General features: G+C 27.3%; 1 non-coding gene across 1 annotated transcript; it reads right to left on the bottom strand.

Moving 5' to 3' along the window:
• Window positions 1-5,020: 5,020 nt before the first annotated feature.
• Phum_PHUM570890 lies at window positions 5,021-5,116 on the bottom strand. The gene has a single exon (XR_009833545.1). It is a non-coding gene; the product is annotated as a microRNA, putative (microRNA).
• Window positions 5,117-9,767: the final 4,651 nt, after the last annotated feature.

The following is a 9,767-nucleotide window of genomic DNA, read 5'->3' as shown; positions in this document are numbered from 1 at the left end:
TTACTAATCCGTTTCTGTCATTGTTTTCCTTCTGCTACCTGATTACTTTTAAACATTGAATGAAGAAAAAAAAAATTCCTGACTTCTTTTTTTTCTCCCTTCCTTCGCCCCCCTACTAACTGGAAAAGAAAAAGGAATGATTACGGATTACTATTAGCGGAAAAGAAATTTAGGGGGGGCAAATGGACACGACAAACGTTTCCGTTTTTTTTTTGGAAATGATATTTATTGTAATTCGTTTCCCATTTAACCTGGAGAAACTTTTTTTTTTTTTGTTTACGTAATTTACTGGAGAAAAAAACATATAAAAAAAAAAATTTTTTTAATTCCATCATCGGAAAAAAAAAAAAATTTAAACGTACAAAAAATAATAAATACGTCGGAAATAAATTCAACGAGGGGAAAGGGGGGAAAGGAAGGAAGAAGGTGATGGGAAAAAGGTCAAAACAATGAATGGAAAAATTCCAGGAGAGAAAAAATAAAGAAAAAAAAATTAATTCTCCGCGAAAATCGAAGAAATGGCATCAATGATGTGATGAAAAATCCAAGAAAATATTTCAAATCGTTTTTAATTTAATATATATATAAAAATTCCAGCCGCCATAAAATTTCCAGTCAATTTTTTTTCCAAAATCCTCATTTTTTTTTATTTCTCCAAAAAGTCAATAGAATAAATTATATATAAAAAAAAAAAATTTTTTTTTTCTTTTAAAACAATCGTGATGACGAATTTCAATTGAAATTATCAACAATCATCATCATTATTATTATTTTCTTTTCATTCTGGAATTTTTTTCCAGTTTTTCCATTAAAAACAAAAAAAAAAGAAACGATCGATCAAAAACATTTATTTTTTTATTTTTTTTTATTCGATAAATTTTAATTTAATTTCTAAAGAAATAAATTTTTTTTTCAAAAAGAAAATTCATTCATTCTGGAGAAAAAAAAATTTCCCGGCTGGAGAAATAAAAAAAAAAAAAAAAATTTAAAATTTAAATTTGACAAATAAAAAAGTCAATTTGTATTTTTAATTCCATCACAAAAAAAGAAAACCCGAATGCCCGAATTCTCACGAACAAAAAAAATTTTTTTTTTTAAATAGCCTGATAAAATAAATAAAAATAACGACAGCAACAGCAACAGAAACGGAAAAACAAACAAAACAAACAAACAAGAAAAATTATTAATTATCTATTAAATCTTTTTTTCCTTCAAATAAAAAAATATTTTTTTTACAATTTCTCATTAAAAAAAAAAAAAAAATAGCAGAAGACGAAGAGAAAGAGAGAAAAAAAACAACTTCAACAACTCAAAAAAAAAAAAAAAAATGAGAGACAAAGGAAAAAAATAAAAAACTTGTCGAAATTTTTTTTTTTACTTTTTTTTTAAAGAGAAAAAAAAACTTTTTCAAAAACAAAAACAACAACAACAGCAACAGCAAAAGAAAAAAGAGAATCAAAAGCTCGAATATCACTTGAATCAAGTTTTATGACGTAGGCAACGAAAAAAAAAAAAAAAATTTTTTTTTTTTTCGTTTTTATTTAAGGTACGGCAAATTGGAAGAATATTAAGAGAATGGAAGGGTGGAAGCGGGTTGGCAACACTTGATTGAAAATCAAAAAAATTTTTTTTTTTTTTTTGATACTCGATAATAAATCGAAATGAAAAAAAATTTCAAACAGGAAGTTGAGAAAAACAATTTTTTTTTTTTTACGATAAATAAAGAAATTTAGAATTTTTTTTTTTTTTACGTTGTCGGCATGAAATCTAATAAACCTGGAAAAACGTGAGGAATTTTTTTTTTAAGATTAACAAAAAAAAAATTTTCCGAAACTCCTGGAACGAACACTGGTTTATATTCCATTTAATATTTTATCGTACGCTAAACAGAATAATTTTTTAAAATTTTAAATTTCCCGCCAAAAATAAAAAAATTATTAGCGACGACAAATTCGAACGAAATGATGATGTTATAAATGTTAACAGGAAACGGAACTAAAAAAAAAATGAAAAGAGAAACAGACTATCCTTAATAACAAACAACAATATCCTTTCGAAAAGGATTAGAAAAAGAAAACCGGAAATACTTAAAACGTAACGTACAAAAGTTTAAACTGTATAATTTTCTTAAAATAATAATAATAATAACAACCTTTTTCGAACCTTATTTAAAAACCAAAAAAGGAAAAATATTTACAAATAAAATAAAGGAAAAACCTAAAAAAAAAACAGGAATAAAACAAAACCACCACCGGAAAATTGTTTTATACAAACGGAAATGCATCCTCTTAACCTTTTTTATTATAATCAATTATTAGGTAACAAATTACTTATTACGTCACCAATTGAAAATAATAATAATAATATAAATGATTGTTTTTATTACTATTGTTATGAATTATTTTTATACGTTTTGTAAAAGGAAATGTAAAATTACCTTTGACAAAATTTTTTTTTTTTTTTTTTAAATTATTATTATTTCGAATTTCGTTTCTCGATTCTCACGTAGAAAAAGGTAAAAAAAAAAGGAAAAAAATTCCAATCAAAATTATTTTCTCAATAAATTTTCTGACGTGAATGTGACGTTTTTCAAAGGAAAAAAAAAAAAAAAAGGAAAAGGACAAAAGCATTAATTTTGGTTTTTATAGAATTTCTATTGTGAAACTTTTTAATGATTAAACTCTTTAAATTGTTTCCCCAAAAAAAAAAAAAATTTGGGAGATGGGGGGGGGGAAGGAAAAAAAGAAGAAAAAGAAATGAATAAATTTTCCTTTTATTTTTTTCCTTTTATCGGGTAAAATTACACCACCTTTCTCTCTCTGACGAAAAGGTTTTTTTTTTAATAAGTTAACGAAACCGTTAAATGTTTATTCATAAAGAAAAGATTTTTCCGTTTGTCTTTTGTTTTATAAGCCCCGCCCACTACACTACTCCCTCGCTCCTCCCCCTTCGCTTCCTCATCCCCCTTTTCTTTAAATAAAAATTTTTGATTTACCCCTCATTCCACTTTTCTTTATTCCTCCTCTCTTTCCCCCTCCCGCGGTAAAAAAAAATATAAATAAATAATTTTCCCAATGTATAATAAAAATAATTCGTAGTGTGTCAAAGAGACTAATTTTTTTCTTTTTTACGCTCTATGACTTTCCGTTAAAAATCGATTATCGTTTGTTTTTTTTAATTCGACATCTGATTGGTTGGCCCTAAGGAAATTTTATTATATATAATTTAAAATTCTAAAGGTTTTCTAATTTAAATTTTCATTCATGAATTATCCCGGGGACCTAATAAAAAAAAAAAAAAAATTTTTTTTTTCTTCTCTTCTCTTTCTTTCTCTCTCTCTCTCGACTTTTTTTTTACGTTTTCGTTCTTTCTCTTCCTTCCTTTTTTTTTTTTTTTCTTTTGCGAAAAACTATATATTTTAAAAAATTTCTTTTGTTAAATTAAAATTTTAAAAAGTTTAAAATTATCATGTTGCAACAGAATTAAAAATATGTCGGTCATGCAATCAAAGGAAAATTTTCATTAAACAAAAAAAACTTAAATTTTCTCCCACCCCCTCCCTCGCCCCCAAAAAAAAACTTTTATTATGATTCTTATTTAAAGTTTCCCCATAGAATTTTTACTCAAATTTTTTTTTTACTTTTCCAGTTTTTACTCTTTCTTTTTCTCTTCCTCTCATTCTTCCTCTCTCTTTCTCTCACTTTCTGCCTTTCTACCTATCTTTCTTTTTCTTTTCTCTCTCTTTTTCTCTCTACCTATCATTTTTTTTATTTTCTCTCTATTTTTCTCTGCCTTTCTTTTCCTCTCTCTCCATCTCTACCTATCTTTCTTTTTCTCTCTGTGTTTTTCTTTCTCTCTGTCTTTCTCTCTCTCACTACGTTTCTATCAACTTCTCTCTCTGTCTTTCTGTTTATTTCTTTCACTTTCTCTCTCTTTCTATTTCTCTCTCCTACCCGGAATCCTTTCTTTATCATCTCTCTTTTTTTAATTCTTTCATTTAACTTTCTTGCTACAATAATATTAATTTTTAAACATTAAAAAAATTTTTTTTTTTTTGGGGGAAAAAAAAATTAAAATAATCAATTGTCAAAAACCGGAAACGTTTTCACACACACACACACACACTCGCGCACAAACACGTACCTGAAATTTTTAATTTAATTTCCATTATAATTATCCATCCATATTTATACATCCACAGTTTGATACGTAAATGACGTCACAAAAACTCACGGCAAAGATATTTGAAGTAATAAATAACGCGATTTAACCGACGAACAGAAAATACCTGAAGGGAAAATTTTGGATTACTCGAAAGAAAGATTTAACTAAAAAGTTTTTTTGGAAAATTTCATATGTGAACTCTCTCTTCCCCCCTCCCTTTAAATTTTATTATTATTATTCCTCCTTCTACTCCTCATCCACCATTTAAATTTTTTTCTTATAATACTGGAACGATTTAGGAAAAATCCGACATTTATCCGAAATCATTTTTTACGGGGTCTTCAAAAATAGTTTTCAATCAATGTTGGCAACACTGTTTTTTTTAAATTTCCGGTTGATATAAAAAAAAAATGTTTTAACGACAATTTTTCCATTAACTTTATTTTTACTAAAAAAATTTAATTTAAAAAAAAAAAAATTCTGGAAAGTAACTGGAGAATAACTTTTAGATATTTTATTTTAACCAAAACTAATTTTTAGTTTAAAAAAATTAATTGTTAAATGAGCGAATCGTTTTTATTTTATCCATGGATAATTTTATCCAGAAAATTTTTAAAAAGGCAGTTTCCCTTATTCCCCCCACACCCCCTCTTTGACTTATCCCGATAAGTTAATAATAATTAAAAAAAAAATTATAAAAATTTTAAAGCCTCAAGCGATATTTTCTTCTTCGATTTATTTATTAACCGTGAAACAAAAAAAAAATTTTCCAGCACGTAGTATTTTATCCAGGAAAAAAAATCCCATTTTTTTTTATTCTGGATAAAATTGTAAAAAAATTTTCCAGGAAGATGCTGCGACTGAGTTCGACTGGCTGATCTCATCGCCGAAATGTTTTTTAATTATTTGACACATTTCAATAAACAATCAGATCAACCGGTAAACCCCGCCTAATTATTATTATTATTATTAACACCGACAAACGGACGGAAGACACAAACGGAAGACATGAAAAACTCGCGACGATTTCTTTTACGGTAGCAGACGATAAAAACACAAAAATAATTTTTTTTTTTATCCTACTTCCGTTCGACTGGAAAAATTTTTTGATTTTAATTCCTGTCGTACCATTCCGAGACAACAGTGCCCCCCCCCCCAAATACACAACCAATTCGTGATATCTCCTCCTGTCGCCATTTTTTTTTCTTTTTTTAATTATTATTATTATTATTATTATCAACTTTTTTTTAGGATTTCCATTTCACGACAGCAAAAGCATTAAATAATTTCCGTTAAATTATTTTATTTTATTTTTATTCCGGGACGTGGGGAGGGAGGAAATGGGAAGGAGGGGGGGATTGAAAGGGGGGTACACGAAAAGGCGGTGACAGGAACCGGAATGAAATTTTTTTTAATAAATTAATTTGAAAAAATAAATAAATAAATAATATTCGTTAAATTTAAAAATGACGTAATGAGAATTTAATTTTTTTTTGGTATTTACCTTTTGGTTCTTGTCTTCTGCCACGTTTTCTCATTTTGCAATAGTAACTTAAGTGTTGTTATGTAAATCTTAGCACTACGTTTAGATTAATTTGTAAAAAAGGATTTTTGCAATTTTAAAAACGTTCTATCACTTCACCTTTTTTAAATTTTTTGTTTTGTTTTTCTAATTCCACGACAGTCGTCATCGTCGTATAAACGTCAGAATTGTAAGAAATTTAAAAAATAAAAAAAAAAATTATTTGAAATAAACTTGTTTTTCTCCTTTCCTTTCCCTTTTTCTTTTTACTTTTTCCTCTCCCTGTCTTTCTTTTTGCCTTTCTTTTTTTTTTTTTTTTCTTTTTCCCCCTCTTCCTCTCTCTTTACCCACATTCTCTATCTCTCTCTCTTTCTCGTCTCTTATTCTTTTTTTTCTTTTCTCTCTCCTTTTCTTTCAATTTTTCTCTCCCTCTCTCTTACTTTTTATTTTTCTCTCTCTGTTTCTTTTTTTTTTTTCTTTTTGTTTATATCTTCTCTCTCTTTCTTCTATTTTTGTCGTTTTTCTCTTTCTTTTCCTTTCTTTCTTTCTTTTCCTTTTCCTTTTTTTCTTTTTATTTTTCTCTTCTCTTTCTATCTTATTTTTCCCACTCTCTCTCTCCCTCTTTCTCTTTACGACCGTGTTTGTGCGTGTGTGTGTGTGTTTAAAACAAACAACCGCAAACAAACATAAAAAAAGAAAATTGTCAGATTGTAAACATAAGAAAAAAAAAAATTTACGATTTTCTTAAGCTCATTCATTTTTCTTCCATCTCTCTCTCTCTCTCACTCTTTTCAATTTTTATTTTTAAACTCGTTTCTTTCACGTTTCATACATTTCCATTTTTTTTTTATTCTTATTTTTCCCCACGTTTCTCACCCTTCCCCCCCCCCTCAATAAACAAACTACAGAAAAATTTTTTCGACTTTTATTTATACGTACATAATTTTTTATGTACGTATATATATAAAACCATTATCGTTATATTTTATTTAATGTATGCGTATCACCAGTATAAATAATTAATATTTCATATAAAAATTTGACCTAAAAACAAACAAACAAGCAAACAAACACCAGATTTTTTTTATTTTATCATTAAAAAAAACTGGAAAATTTCCATTTACAAATTTTTCTCTCTTTTCTTTTCCTTTTCTGGAGAAGAAAAAAAATAAAAGAAAAAAAGAAAATTTTTTCTTTTTCTTTTTCTTTTCTTTTCTTTTCTTTTTCTTTTTTGCTTTTGAAGGCTCTTTTTATATATTTTCTCGTTATTAACTGAATTATCTACTTTTTTTTTATTTATTTTTCAATTTTTTTCCTTTTTGACCATTTTAACTTTTCCTCCGCCACCCCCCTACGTACGATGGAAAAGTCAAATTAACGAAAAAAAAAAAAAATTCATTCATACCTCCTCTCTTCTCCCTCGCCATCTACCCCCCTTCGACTCCCAGATCGATTCTAATAAAAATAAAAAAAAGAAATTTTTTAACGATAAACCGGAAATCGATAAATCGGATGTAACCGAAAAAAAAAAAAATTTTAAACAACAATTTTTTCGAGAAAAAAAAAAAAAAAAGAAAATAAACCGAAGTTTCCTACGGAGAGAATTGGGGAGAGAAGGGGCGGGGGTGGGGAAGGAGGGGAGGGATGATAAGATAAAAAAAAAATATTTTAAATGTAAATGATGCGGAATACAATGCAAAAGAAAAAAAAATTTGGCATAAACTCAATGAAGGGGGGGAAAAAAAAGAAAAATGTATATATTTGTATGTGTTATACAAAAAATTATTATTGGCAATATAGTTGACGCATTAACAAAAAAAAACAAGAGGGAGGGGGGAAAAAGAAAGAGGAGAAAAAAAATGGGGGGAAAGCGCCAGAAGCCAAAAATGAAAAAAAAAGTTTATTATTTAAAATCGGAAGAAAAAGAGAGAAAAGAAACCGAAATCGAGAATGCGAAAAAACAAAAACAAACAAAAACAATATGGCGGGGAGATGGTAGGGAGGGAAGGGAAGAAGGAGGGGGAGGGGAAAGGGAAAGGGAAAAGAAAAATGGTGTCAAAATATAATTTATCGATTTCGTTACGATTTCCAAAAAAAAAAACTCCAACGAGAATTTTTTACTGGAATTAAAACAACAACAACAACAATTTCAACAAAACAAAACAAATTTAATAATAATAATAATAATGATAATAAAACTTACCGATTTTGATAACAGGAGGTAAACACAAACAAAATCCGGAAATGATTATAAATAAGGTGAACCAAGCTATCCAACATTTGAAAATCATTCTTTCTTATTCCCACGTCAAAAAATTCGTAACCGTACGTACATCATCACATCATCATTATTATTATTATTATTCACCGTATTAATTTTTAACCAACACAACATTATCATTATTATTATTATTATTAATAATTCGCACAATTTTTTTTTTTATTTAAATTTAAGAAAACGCGAACACACGCACGCACTGACACGCACACGAATTTGTCGCACCTGGAAAAAACAAAAAATTATTATTATTATTATTTATATAAGAAAATTTTTATCGTACCTCCCCCGACTTCCCCCTTCTCCTCCCCATCGCCCTCCTCCCCCCCAAATAAATAAATGATAAAAATAATTTCAATTGGAAATAATAAACGATTATTAATAAGGGGATGAAAATATTATCCAGAATATTTTACTGGAATATCCAGGATTTCTATTCCTGAAATCATAATCCGACCGAATGATAATAATCTTAAACTTTTTTTAAACAACTTTTTTACTTTAAAAAAAAAAATCCGTTTTGATTTTCCTTTTCTTTTGTGCGTAAAATCAAAAATAAGAAAAAAGAAAATGAGTCCGCCATTTTGAAAATGAAAAAAATGATGATTTTCGAATTTTTTTTTTCTTTTTTTTATTACTAAAAAAATTTAATTACTTTTCTTTTCCTTTAAAATAAAAATAAAATTTTTATTTTGCGGGGAGGTAGGGAAGGAAGGGATGGGGGTCGAAAGATGAAAAGAAAGCAAAGTTTTTAAATTTGATGATGATGATGATATTAAGATTACAAATTTTTTTTTTTTTCCAAGAAATTTTCTTCATCTTTTCTTCGTCTTTATCGTCCGATTTCAAAATTTTATAATTTTAAATTAATTCTAAAAAAAAAAATTAATTACCTAATCGAAACGGAAATGGTTAAAAAAAAATCCGAAAACGGAAACGCGAAATTTTAAAAAATTAAATTCACGCGCGAAAAAAAAACAAAACCCCGATGACGTCATAAAATCGACAAACCAAAAAAAAACGTTACGCTTCGAATAAATCCATTAATAAATATAAATTCGATAAAATCGCAGACGAAAATACAACAAACGCGACAACAACGACAACCGACAAACAAGAGTGAGAGAGACAGAGAATACGAGGAAAAACTTAGGTCGAAAATCTTGGTTTCGATTTAATTACGTCATCATCAACTCAATTATTTTTCGCGTGAATGTATTACGAGCAGAAGACGAATTTTATAAATATAACTGGATTACATTTGTCACGTGATTTAAACTTCGACTTATACGTATTGAACAAAGAGGAAAACCCGTTTAAAAAAAAAAACGGTTTTTTTTTTACTTTTAAAAGGGTAACATAATATTTATTATTATTATTATTATTTAATTAACACGGAGACGCTAATTGAAGAAGTAATTTAAACCTTTTTTCTTTTTTCTTTTACTTTCCACATTGAAACTATCAAATTTGAAAACCTTTTCTTAACCTTAATTGATGAACAAATAAAAAACGCGCGTAATTTTATTTTTCCCCGATAGATGGAGTTTTTGAGAAGTGGGCGGAAAGGAGAGGGGGAAAGAGCTTTTTTGTATTTTCGACGGACAGTAAAAAAGCTTACAAAAAAAAGAAAAATTTATTAATTTAATTAAAAAAAAAAAATTACTAATTGACTTTTAAATAATAATAATAATAATAATAATAATAATAATAATAATAATGATGATGATGATGATGCTGATGATGATGATAATAATGATGATGATGATAGTGATAAGATTTTTTTTTTCACCTTTTTTTTCG

This window comes from Pediculus humanus, genomic scaffold (genome assembly GCF_000006295.1).
Source record: "Pediculus humanus corporis 1103172108302 genomic scaffold, whole genome shotgun sequence".
Classification (NCBI taxonomy): Eukaryota; Metazoa; Arthropoda; class Insecta; order Psocodea; family Pediculidae; genus Pediculus; species Pediculus humanus.
This window is presented reverse-complemented; position numbering and strand designations above follow the sequence as displayed.